We start from the raw sequence: 13,130 nt of genomic DNA, 5'->3' as shown, positions 1-13,130 counted from the left end.
TATCCGCATAGGGCCAATTGTGCTGTGAATGTTAATTATCCATCACAATAAATATTCATGCTCAAATTCTCTTAGAAATGATGGGCCAAAGAGAAACCATTTTATAAATTGAGATTTTTTTAAATTTATTTATGGAATTGATGTGGCCATATTTGTAGACAACAAGGAGGATGACAATAGAGCTAGAAATTTGTCTATATTACATCTTAGGCCAGCTTAGCTCAACAAGCAGTGGGAGTGTTGGTAATGCTGCTAGACAGGATTGACCTTCTGTGGTTCGGCAAATTGTCTTGCCCAACACTGGTCAGGTCCCAACAGTTCTCGGTTTGAGAGGTTCAGCCTTTCCTTGTAGGGGAAAATGCTTTCATAGACTGCTCATTACTGAGTTTTAAGCCTTGGTTTGTTTGCGCAGGCTGTGTTTGGATCGAAACACCTCTGTAAAAGTGCTAAATGGCAGGAAACATGCTTGAGGTCTAATTTTAAGATGGCTAAAGAAGAATATAAGAACATAAGAATGGCCACACTGGGTCAGACCAAAGGTCCATCCAGCCCAGTATCCCGTCTGCCGACAGTGGCCAGCGCCAAGTGCCCCAGAGAGGGTGGACCGAAGACAATGATCAAGTGATTTGTCTCCTGCCATCCGTCTCCAGCCTCTGACAAACAGAGGCCAGGGACACCATTCCTACCCTTGGCTAATAGCCTTGTATGGACCTAACCTCCAGGAATTTATCGACCGCTTTCTTAAATTCTGGAATGAGGACAATAGAGAGAGAGAGAGACTCTTGATTAACAATCTTGGGACTGGATGATCAGTTCAGAAAATGTGTTGTGTGACACAGCTGTAGAACAGCTTCTGTCCAGCCCAAGGTGGGGATAACTACCCTGGCGAGATCAACCCTGAGCAGTTCGATCTTACAAACTAGTGTAGATGTAGCTTGAATCTCTCCTGCTGAAGCAGCCCCATTATAGCTAATTATTCATGTCTGCACTGTGTCAGAATCACTGGCAAAGGCTGGAGAGCTCAGGGGTTTCAGTACTCTATTATGAAGTGAGAAATGACTATATCTTTTCTCCATTTCAGTTGGGGTGTGGTGGAAGGGATGCAGGGATGTTTCCCACCTTGCCAGTGAGTTATTTAGAAACTTGTACAACTCTAGGAGATTCAACCCACCGTAAACATTTGAAGTTGCAGGAGTTTCACAAGAAATAAAACTGAGCTGAGCCTCTCTTACATGTTTGTCAGTCAAATTCCCCTGTTGGCTGCTGCCCTGTATGTTTGCTCTGGCTGCCTTTTATATGGCTGCTGTCTAGGCCTGGCTCTGTACACATGGGGACGTCAATGGATGAGATATACCTTGACATTGGCAAAGATTTTGAGAGAGTCTCCCACAATACTGTTGCCCACAATTTAAGGAAGTATAGATTGGATAAATGGACTATAAGATAGATAGAAATCTGGCTAGATGGTTGGACCCAATGGGTTGTGTCCTATGGCTCAATGTCTGGTCGGTGGTTGGTTTCAAGTGGAGTGCCCTAAGGATTGTTTCTAGGGCCAGTATTTTGCAATGCCTTTGTTAATGACCTGGATGGAAGTATGGATTGCACCCTCAGCAAATTTGTGGGTAAGAGTAAGCTAAATGGTGTGATAGGCATGTTGAAGGGTAGGGATACAGTCCAGAGTGAGCTAGACAAATTGGAGGATTGGGCCAAGACAACTCTGTTGAGGTTCAACAAGGACAAGTGCGCAGTCCTACACTTGGGATGGAAGAATAGCAAACATCGTTACAGACTGGGGACTGACTGGCTAAGTAGCAGTACAGCAGAAACAACCTGGGATTACGGGAGAAACTAGATGTCAGTCAATTGTCTGCCCTTGTAACCTACAAGGTTAATGGCATATCGGGGTGCATTAGGAGGAGCATTTTCCTCAGATCTAGAGAAGTTATTATTCCCCTCTATTCAGCAATGGTGAGGCCACATCAGGAGTGTTGTATCCAGTTCTCGGCCCCTTAGTATAAAAAGGGAATTGGAGAGGGTCCAGAGTAGAGCAAAGAAAATGATGAGGGGGCTGGAGCCCATGACCTATAAAGAGTGTCTGAGGGATTTGTGCTTATTTAGTTTGATAAAGAGAAGAGTGGGGGGATTTGATAGCAGCCTTCACTTTCCTTAAGTGGGGTTCTAAAGAGGATGGGGGGAGGATGTTCTCAGTAGTGATACATGGCAGAACATGGAGCAATGGTCTCAAGATACAGAGGGGGAAGTGTAGGTTGGATATTAAGAAAAATAGTTCATTAGGAGGGTGGTGAAGCACTGGAATGCATTACTGAGAGACATGGTGGAATCTAGAGGATTTTCAGTCCTGGATTGACAACATTCTGGCTTGGATGATTTATTTGGTTTGGCCCTGCTTTAGCAGGCGGCTTGACTTGTTGACCTCCTGAGGTCTCTTCCAGCCCTAGGATTCTAGGAATCTAAGAAATTAAGAAAATACTTTCTTCTTATGAGGTCTCAGAATAAGTACCAGAGTCTTACCTTAACCACCAATCTCTTAGTTCATCTCTCAGTCCCATCTCTTGAAGATGTGTAAATAAATGAATATGCAGGAGGACAGATGGTAAGCATGAGTGACTTCACAGTGTCAGGTGTAAGGCATGCACTTGAGTGCTGCATATTGCACCAAGAGAAGAGCTGTCCCCCATTTTTCTCGAGCGGTTCAGTTAGAATTGTGTGCCTCTTGGAGCAGCAGTGTTACCATAAAGGAATAAATAGCAAAAGAGGGAAGCTAAAGTTTCATAAACTGTCATCTGCCTTTGCACAACTGACTTTCCAGTCCTGCGAGCTTTTGAAATGCTGGGCACTAGTTTCGAGAAATACACTTTTTCTGAATAGCTGAGAATTTCAGAAAGGTTGCTCACTCATTGTGGGGGTCAAATGAGACCCAGAGTCTTCTGAACATCTTGCTTAGATTTTTGCTTTGGAACCTGGAATGCTGTCACAAAAGGCACAATTTACTCCAAAAGAAAAGGTGAAACCCTTTATTCATCAGCAACTCAGGTACAAGAAAACAGTAGAATCATAGAATCCTAGCTTGTTATCCGTTAACTTTCTATAGAACTGGAATGATTGCATGGCTGTGCACCTACTGCATTGGCTACAAGTCACACACACACACACAGGGTGCATCTACACTAGTCGACTTCTTCGAAGTAGCTGGCACAACGTTGAAATAGTGCACTTCGTGTCTACATGCACTGTGTGCTGTTTCTACATTGAAATCGATGTTAGGCAGTGAGACATCAAAATCACTATTCCTATCTGAAGATGGGAATAGTGTCCTGCTTCAACGTTCTACATCAAAGTGGGCACGTGTATACAATCCGCATCCCTCTACGTCGAAATAGCGGGGTCCTCAATGGCGGCCATCAGCTGAGGGGTTGAGAGATGCCCTGTCCAGCCCCTGAAGGGCTCTATGGTAGCCGTGTGCAGCAGCCCTTAGCCCAGAGCTTTTGGCTGCTGCTGCTGCAGCTGGGGGTCCATTCTGCATGCACGGGGTCCGCAACCTGTTTTCGGCTCTGTGCATCTTGTGCTGTGCAGGCCGAGTGCGTCTGGGAGTGGCCCTTTAAGGGAGCAGCTTGGGGCTTTGCTGGCCCCTTATTTTGACAGGGAGCGCTTGTGAGTGTGGACGTTCCAAATTTCCTTCCGGGGCTGCTCTTTTCAACATTCTCCATCTCTACTTCAACATCGAACATCGATGGCACCCGCCCTGGAGGAGGTGAAGATGGTACGCGTCGAAGAGCCTATTTTGATGTACTTACGTCGAAATAGGCTACTTCAACTTAGTATGCTCATGTAGACAGAGCCACAAAGAGTTTTCATTTTACAGAAGATATTGCTCAATATTTTACATGCAACATGTAAGAGATGTCACATTTCAGTGATGGCACACGTACTTTTGTTCTCTTTGATGCATTTCTAAAGATAAAGAAAAAGAATCTCCAGATGATAGGGAGCCCCTGAGGGGACAAAAAAGCATTGTGGCTGCTTCTGGGTATGTGTTGTCAACCTCCCATAGTGTGGATTTCTCCTCTTCCCCCCTTTCTTTACAGACCAGAAAATTATTGTAGATGTGGAGATGCCAATAGTGATCCTAGGTGATCCAGTTTGCCTCTTGCACCCTGGGCTCATGAAGCCATACACAGGCACGTTGGACTGCAGTAAGGAGCAGTTCAACTGCAGGCTGAGCAAGCTCAGAACAGTAGTAGAATGTGCATATGGCTGTTTAAAAGTCAGGTTCAGAATCCTTCTGACACTGTTAGACCCCAGCAAAAGCAAAATTCCCTTAGTGGAATCAGCATCCTGTGTGCTCAAAAACTTATGTGAGAATAAGGGGGAAATTTTCTTGCCAGGCAGATCACCTGATCACTATTAATGAGAAGCCAGACACCAGCACAATCAGGAGAGCACAGTGAGGGGAACGTCTAATCAGGGATGCTTTGAAAAACATCTCTATGAGTAACCAGACAGCAACATCACAGTCATGCCTCTTGCTGCTAAGGATGTGACCCCTGTCTGAAATGTGCTGACCTGTACATCCTGCAAAATTAACCCCATTCCTGTTCAAAAAAAAGAAAGAAAAGAAACAACTGAACAATCTTCCAAACTCCCCAGGGTTTGGAAGTCAGCATTGCAACCAAAGGGAAGGCACATTATGCAACTTTACCATGGTTATTTTAGCATTTGTTGGTTCATGCAGCTCTGTGATACACTCAGTTCTATTATAACCACCCTGGGAGCTGGGAAACAATTCCTCTTTCTGTGTGAAAAAGAAAAGGGACTTTAACGAGGTCTGTCATCTCTCAGGCACATGCCATAACCACTGCCCTCAGGACGATCTCTTTGCTTCTATGTTTCCTAGCATGTATTTCCTTATTTATACATAGGAGAAGGGCTTCAAGAGGAAGGGACATGAGACTAGCCCTTAGCTTGGTGGTTTAGACATAACTCTGGTACTTATGCTGAGACCTCACTGTTAGAAAGATTTTTTTCCTATAATATATAAGATCAATCTCAACCACTGCTGATTAAGCCCATTACTTCTTGTCCTGCCTGGGCTCTTTCCAGTTGGTCCACATCCTTCCCAAACTCACGGTATTTCAGCTTGACTTTACTTAGTCTGTTCTTTCCCTAGACCTTATCCCTTCCCCCCTATCTCTTGGCCAGACTCAGCAAATAGTCTCAAGGCTGCTTTAGGTCTCACTCTAGGACAAGTATCGGAGGGATAGCTGTGTTAGTCTGGATCTGTAACAGCAACAAAGGGTCCTGTGGCACCTTATAGACAAACAGAAAAGTTTTGAGCATGAGCTTTCGTGAGCACAGACTCACTCCATCAGATGCTCAGTCAGAGCATCTGATGAAGTGAGTCTGTGCTCACGAAAGCTCATGCTCAAAACTTTTCTGTTAGTCTGTAAGGTGCCACAGGACCCTTTGAGTCTAGGACAAGATTCCTAGTTCACTGGTATCATTATAACTTAGCCCATGTTGGATCAGATTCAAATTTGTGGTGAACTCAGTTCTCAAGACAGCTGAAAGAAGTCTGGTGCACAGTTATTGTTGTCCCATCTCTAAAAAAGATGTAAAAGTACAGAGGAGGAGAACAAAAATCCTTAAAGGTCTGGAACAGGGTCTGTATAAGGACAGACTCAAGATAGAGGCTGCTCAGCTTGGAAAACAGCTGAGAAAGGGGGCTAAGATGGAGGCCTGTACAGTCACAGTGCCATGGAGAAACTGAATAAGGAAGTGTTATGTACCCAGGGTCACCCAATGAACTCTGCAGGAAGCAGCTTTCAAAGAATCAACAAGATACACCTCTGCACACAGCGTGGAATCCATCCATAGAACTTCTTGTTCAGCCATGTTTTGAAGGCAAAAAATTGTGTGTTTTCATCAAGGAATTAGATAATTTCCTGAGGGATGGGTCCATGCAGGGCTGTTAGCCATGATGGGCAGGGAAGTAACCCCATGTCTTGGGTGTCTCTCATGCCATGACTGGATTACAGGGTGCAGCTCACTCGAGAAAGGCCCCCTTCTGTTCATTCCCTTTCAGACATCTGACTTTGGTCACTGTCAGATGACAGGACACTGAGCTAGACAGAGCATGATTCTGGCTGAGTATCTCCATATTTATTTTCCTATCAGCTTCCATGTCTTACGTCTCAAGAGACAGAATACGTGGGCACTCAGAGGAGTTTCCAGGCCTGTCTCTACAGTAGACCATCTCTGGATGGGTATATATGAGTATCTGAAATAGAAAATAACAAAAGAAAACTGTTTTCCAAATCCAGAGCCTTGTCTCAAGCTATGGACTTCTGCTTGAGGCATCTGAGATGAAAGCGTGTGGTTCTCTTACCTCTGGACAATAATGTCTGTGATGTCTGCTGAGGTGCTTTGGGCCATTTCTATTCACCCTCGTGTCCAGTGTTTAAATTATACCTTTATCCACCATGTGGAGGATTCATTCCACCAAACAGAGATGAAAAGACCTTTCCCATCTTCTCCTTGCACCATATTAGGTTTGCAATCCCATACTTGACCCTCATGAGAGTGGGGAGTCAGGGTTGTTTTTTGGAATATATTCACAGTCATCATAGAACGTTTGACAAAGTGTTCTCGGTCTTCTCCAAAGCTCAGCTTGTCAGGTCAGTCCACTCACTGAGAGCAGGACCACACAGGACCTGAGGAGGCCAGTTTGGAAATGTGGGGCTTTCCAAGACTGCAAAACTAGTTAGAGTAGACTAGACTATAAATAAATGGAATTAATTGGGGTTGCTTTGTAGTTCATTCATGATTCCATTCAAATGGCCATTTGGTTAATAATGGATGAAGAGCTGGAAGAAAGGAATGAATTTATTTGTTTATTCAATAAATGTATCCCTTCTCTTTTCAGTGTGAATTATTCGTGAACAAACAGATCATCTTAATTATCCTTCTTATTCCATGTTATTCCCATGGGGACAAAATGTATCTTCAGAGACAGACTTTCAGAAGGGCTCTCTCTGATTCTACTGTCGAGGCCAAGTCTTCAGAAGGGCCCAGTTCCCATTTACAATCTGCAGTCAGTGAGCAGGGTTTCCAGAGTTCTCAGATGTTGTTGCTCAATAGCTGTTTCTTGGAATTAGTGACCATACTTTCATTAGTTCTCATTATCACAGCACAGTCATTGCCAAATTCATGCAGTCCAGGTCAGCTATTTCGAAGGGCCCAGTTCCCATTTAGGTGCCTCAGTCAGCCAGCAGAATTTTCAAGGTTTTGTGAAGTCGTTGCTCCGTAGTTACCCCCCCGCTGCTGGTATCATCAGAGGTTATCAAGTCCAGTTCTACGAGATGTGTATCTCCATATATTATTTTTCAATAGCTGTCTCTTGGAATTAGGGACCATGCTTGCATTAGTTCCCAGCTTTGGAAAAATACATTATCACAGCACAGATATTGCCAGACTCATGCAACTTCCAGGTTGTGTTGTGGTCTGCAGTTCCGAGAGGCACACCAATGTGCTACATTGAGTGGAGATTCCAGAGCTCTAGAATCACCACAACACGCCTCTGACGAAGTGAACCTTTGCCAACAAAAGCTTACGGTCGAAAAATCTGTTAGTCTATGAGGAACCACAGGACTTCTTGTTGTTTTTGTGGATACAGACTAACACAGCAACCCTCTGATTCTTTGAACCAGAGTGCTGGTAACTCATTGGTAAGATGAGAAACATTGGTGCATCTCTCCTGCCTACTTGACCTGGAGAAGGGGGTGTAATGGGAATTTTCCCCTTCGTAACGGAGTGCTGAAATCACTGAGCCGTGGCTGTTTTCTGCATTGTTAGACATGTTCTCCACATTGGTGGACCCCAGGAGGTGAGCTACAAAGGGGAAATTCCCCTCTTCACCATCTCTGAGGATCCCACCAAAGATTAAGCATGAGAAGTGTGTCCCGGTGCCCAGGCTAAGTTACGCACACACACAACTGAAGAAATTTCAGCACTGGGATTTTTATGAGCAATGAGGAAACGGAGAAGTCTGCCAGAGCTGAGCCACTTGGCTTGCTTAGTCGACTGCCACAAAGGAGGAGGGGAGCTCTGTCCTCTCTCTGCACATACCTGAGGCAAGGAGAGGTATGATTGAAGCTAAGGGCCGATACCGGCACCCGAATAAGTTAACGTAATCTGACCATCAGTGGAGATAATCTAAAATTAGCGGTAAATTTCTACCCCTGAGAGAAGAGAAGATCTGGAGCTGCCTCCTCAGGGGTTTGATGAAGGAAAAAAACCTAATGTGCTCAAAGACTGCTTAGGATATTTTCTAAAAAATCATAGAATCGTAGACTCCTGGGGCTGGAGGGGACCTCAGGAGGTCATCTAGTCCAGCCCCCTGCCTAAAGCAGGATCAACCCCAACTAAGTCGTCCCAGCCAGGACCTTGTCAAGGTGGGACTTAAGAACCTCTACGGATGGAGCATTCACCACCTGTCTAAGCAACGCATTCCAGTGCTTCACCACCCTCCTGGGGAGGTATCGGTGGGGTGGCCGTGTTAGTCTGGATCTGTAACAGCAACGAAGGGTCCTGTGGCACCTTATAGACCAACAGAAAAGTTTTGAGCATGAGCTTTCGTGAGCACAGACTCACTTCATCAGATGCTGGTCTTGGAAATCTGAAGGGCCAGGTATAAATAAGCCGGAGCAATTTCTCTCTGGAGTCTGGTCCTGAAATTTCTTTGCTGTAGGATGGCTAATTTTAAGTCTGCTACTGTGTGGCCTGGGAGATTGAAGCGCTCTCCTACGGGTTTTTGTATATTGCCATTTCTGATATCTGATTTGTGTGCGTTTATTCTTTTACGTGGAGAAATTTCTGAGCTACAATTCATCTGCAAATTTGCCGCCTTCAGCTCAGGCTTAAACAAAGACTGTGGATGGATGTCTAAATACAAAAGCAGCTTCCCCTCCCTTGGTGTTCACACCTCCAGATCAACTGCTGGTAGTAAGCCTCACCCTTCCTGACTGAGCTAACCTTGTTATCCCCACCCTTGCTCTGGCTTATTTATACCCAGCTCTGCAGATTTCCAAGACCAGCATCTGATGAAGTGAGTCTGCGCTCACAAAAGCTCATGCTCAAAACTTTTCTGTTAGTCTATAAGGTGCCACAGGACCCTTCGTTGCTGCCTCCTGGGGAAGTAGTTTTTCCTGAAATCCAACTTACACCTCTCCCATCCCAAACTGAGACCATTGCCCCTTGTTCTGTCTTCTGCCACCACTGAGAAGAGCCTCTCTCCATCCTCTCCAGGATAAATGTTGAAAGATGGAAACTGACATGTTTACTTAATTTGCATTATTAAAATAATTATTATCACTGTGGTACGACTTAAATAAAGGCTTTTAGTATTTTTTGTCCAACAATTTACCCCTCTCATATATTCTATAAAAAAAAAGTGTACAGGAAAGAACATTGTGCAGATAGACATCCCTGAGATGAGTGATATCGTACAATCCCCTTGGAAGACATGATACTGGCCTAGACAGGCCGCTGGTGTATGTTGTATGGCTGTTCTTAAGAGGAGCCCATCGTACTCTTAAGCAGAGGAAAATGATCCTTCGAAGTAGGGATACTTGCTCATGTTTGCACCTGACCAGCACATGGCCATGCCACTCCCGACAGTGCTTGTCAATGAGATGGAAATGTCTGACTCTGGGTAGTGAAGGTACATCTACACTCCCTGGTAGATTGACCTGGTTAGGGTTAAGCTTCCTGAGCTTAAATTCATGCACCTAGTAGTGAAGCACAATATCAAAATATCCAACATTGAGGGGGTTAGGGTTAGAGCTATTCCCCTCTATTTGACACTGGTGAGCCCACATTTGGAGTAATATCAGAGAGGTAGCCATGTTAGTCTGTATCTTTGAGAAAAACAAGAAGTCCTGTGGCACCTTATAGACTAACAGATATTATGGAGCATAAGTTTTCGCGGGCAAAGACCTGCTTCATCAGATGCATCCACATTTGGAGTAATGAGTCTGGGCCCCTCCTAATGAAGAAAGGCTGTGGATGCATTAGAGAAAAATCTAGCTGAAGGCAACCAAAATGATGAGGGGGATGAAGCACATGACATATGAAGAGTAGCTGAGAGATTTGGGCCTGTTTAGTTTGAAGAAGAGAAGAGTGAGAGGGAGATTTGATAGCAGCCTTCAACTTCCTGAAGGGGGGCTCTAAAGAGGATGGAGAGAGGCTTTTCTCAGTGGTGACAGATGACAAAACAAGGAGCGATAGTTTCAAGTTACAGAGAGGGAGGTCTAGGCTGGATATTAGGAAAAAAATCCTATTTCATTAGGAGGGCAGTGAAGCACTGGAATGCGTTACCTAGAGAGGTGGTGGAATCTCTGTCCCTAGAGGCCTTTAGGTCCCAGCTTGACAGATACTGGCTGGGATGATTTAGCTGGTGTTGATCCTGCTTTGGGCAGAGGGCTGGACCTGATGACTGTCAGCCGATGGCCGGGTAATGAGCGGTCTGTGAGCTTATTTTACATCCGAGACTTTAGCTGCTAGAACAGCCAGTTCCTTCGCAGCAGGCAGCCAAGATGGCTGAGGGACGCCCCTGAGATTCACCCCAGACTTTAACTGCTAGGACAGACTGTCCCTTCGCAGTGGGCAGCCAGTGAGGCTGACGGGTGCCCCAAGAGTCTGCTCCTTGGAGGCAGCATGACTCAGCGCCCAGCTTTTACTGCACCTTACCACTGACCAGGCTGAACAGAGCCAAACCGGCTAAGGTTCTTTGTTTGTGTTTGGCCGAGTTACAGCAACTAGAAGGAGTCAGGCTGAAGCTTAAACATGGTCACTATTTATTACAAAGCAGAAATGAAAATCTCAATGGTTACAGTTGCAGGAAAAGTTAGATAAAATCTTAATGGTTACATTGTTATTGCTCTATTTGCTTAGCTACTATAGTAGGATGATACAAATGACAGGTCAATTAGAGGAAGTTACCCATTTGAGGATCAGACACCTCAGACTAAAGAGCTATTAAATGTGCACAAAAAAACCCCACATATAATTCTCACCCCTGCAGCCTTTGACTCCGGTGTAGCCAAAGTCATTCACTAAATCCCTTGGGAAGAGCTGAACGAGGAAGGGGGTCCCCTAGATCCTCGGGAGGCAATAACCTTACCCGAGCAGCAGGCACAGGAAATAGGAGCTCCGTTAGAGTAGGCTGCTGGCCCCCTGTTTATACCCCTTGGGGCACGTAGGTCCTTCCTTATCTCAAGGTACCAATTGTGCTGGTTCGTCTTTGTGATGGCAGCGCTTACAAGGCAGTTACACTTATGAGGACAGAGATAACTAAATTTATAGAAACAGGGCAAACTTTCACCCAGGCAGTAAAGTTCCTCTTCTGGGACCAAGTGTGGGCGGATCCGTTATCAACACCAGCCAAGGGCAGCTTGAAGCCCCGAGGCCAACAGCTAGCCTGTTAGCCCCCTTATCTGTATTCTTCAGTCCAGGGTCATGCTGACATAGCACATCTGTGTTTGTGAGGCACCGCTCTCAAAACATTCCAAGACTGTGCTGTTTCTTTGTGCTGCGTGCTCTGAGGCACCGAAGAGGGGCAGGCAAGACGGAGTAGAGCCGGGGGATTCTGTCTGGCTACAATGACCTCCTAGGGTCCCTTCCAGCTCTCAGGTGCACACTGGGAAAAATAACACCAATTATACATACCATATGACGGGGGCAAATTTAGCTACATCAGATCAGGAAAGGGATCTTGGAATTATAGTGCATAATTCTCTGAAAACATCCACACAGTGTGCAGCGGCAGTCAGTAAAGCAAATAGGGTGTTAGGAATAATTAAAAGAGAAATAGAAAATAAGACAGAGAATATCTTACTTCCCCTATATAAAACTATGGTACACCCACATCTTGAGTACTGCGTGCAGATGTGGTCTCCTCACCTCAAAAAAGATATATTGGTGTTAGAAAAGGTTCAGAAAAGAGCAACTAAAATGATTAAGGGTTTGGAATGAGTCCCATATGAGGAGAGGCTCGAGAGACTGGGACTTTTCAGTCTAGAAAAGAGGAGACTGAGGGGCGATATGATAGAGGTATATAAAATCATGAATAGTGTGGAGAAAGTGAATAGAGAAAAGTTATTTACTTGTTCCCATAATATAAGAACTAGAGGACACTAAATGAGATTAATGGGTAGCAGGTTCAAAACTAATAAAAGAAAGTTTTTCGTCACACAGCGCACAGTCAACCTGTGGAACTCCTTGCCAGAGGACGCTGTGAAGGCCAGGACTCTAACAGAGTTTAAAAAAGAGCTCAATAAATGTTTGGAGGTTAGGTCCATAAATGGCTATTAGCAAGGGGTAAGGTATGGTGCATAGGCTTTTGTCAAAGGCTGGAGATGGATGGCAGGAGACAAATGGCTTGGTCATTGTCTTCGGTTCACCTCCTCTGGGGCACCTGCCATTGGCTACTGTTGGGAGACAGGATACTGGGCTAGATGGACCTTTGGTCTGACCCAGTATGGCCGTTCTTATGTTCTTATATTCTTATGTTCTTATTCTATGACTATATGATAGTCATCTCCTGATCTCCTCAATCTTATGAGGAGTAAGGAAGGTTGACGGGAGAGTTTCTCTCATAGACCTCCCTCAGTGAGGTCAGACAGGTAAACCAGTCATAGATACATCAATTCCAACTTCACAATTGCCATAGATGGAATTGTGTCTCTGTGATAGACTTTAAGTTGTAGTGTAGACGTAGACTGATTGATTTGTCTTCTAGGTGGATGAAACACAGAACATTCTAAATCACAGACCATCCCTCAGCATGTAACTCTTGACTGTGTCTGATTAAAAAGTCTCTGAAATCTTTTTCTTAAGTACATTTGGGACCTTAAATAAAGCACCAAAATGATCAACTTTGGGCAAAAACCTTCAATATTTTACTGGAGAAAACTGGGGGAAAAAAAAGTCTGGAAATTAGTTTTTCAACTAATAGTTGAACTTACTTTCCTGCTAACTTTGCCATGCTTATTATTTTCTCTTTAAATATTGATAATTATTTCAATTGCATTTTTACCCAATATTTTCAGAAA

Source organism: Carettochelys insculpta, chromosome 32, assembly GCF_033958435.1.
Source record: "Carettochelys insculpta isolate YL-2023 chromosome 32, ASM3395843v1, whole genome shotgun sequence".
Lineage (NCBI taxonomy): Eukaryota > Metazoa > Chordata > Testudines > Carettochelyidae > Carettochelys > Carettochelys insculpta.
Note: the sequence above shows the minus strand (reverse complement) of the source record.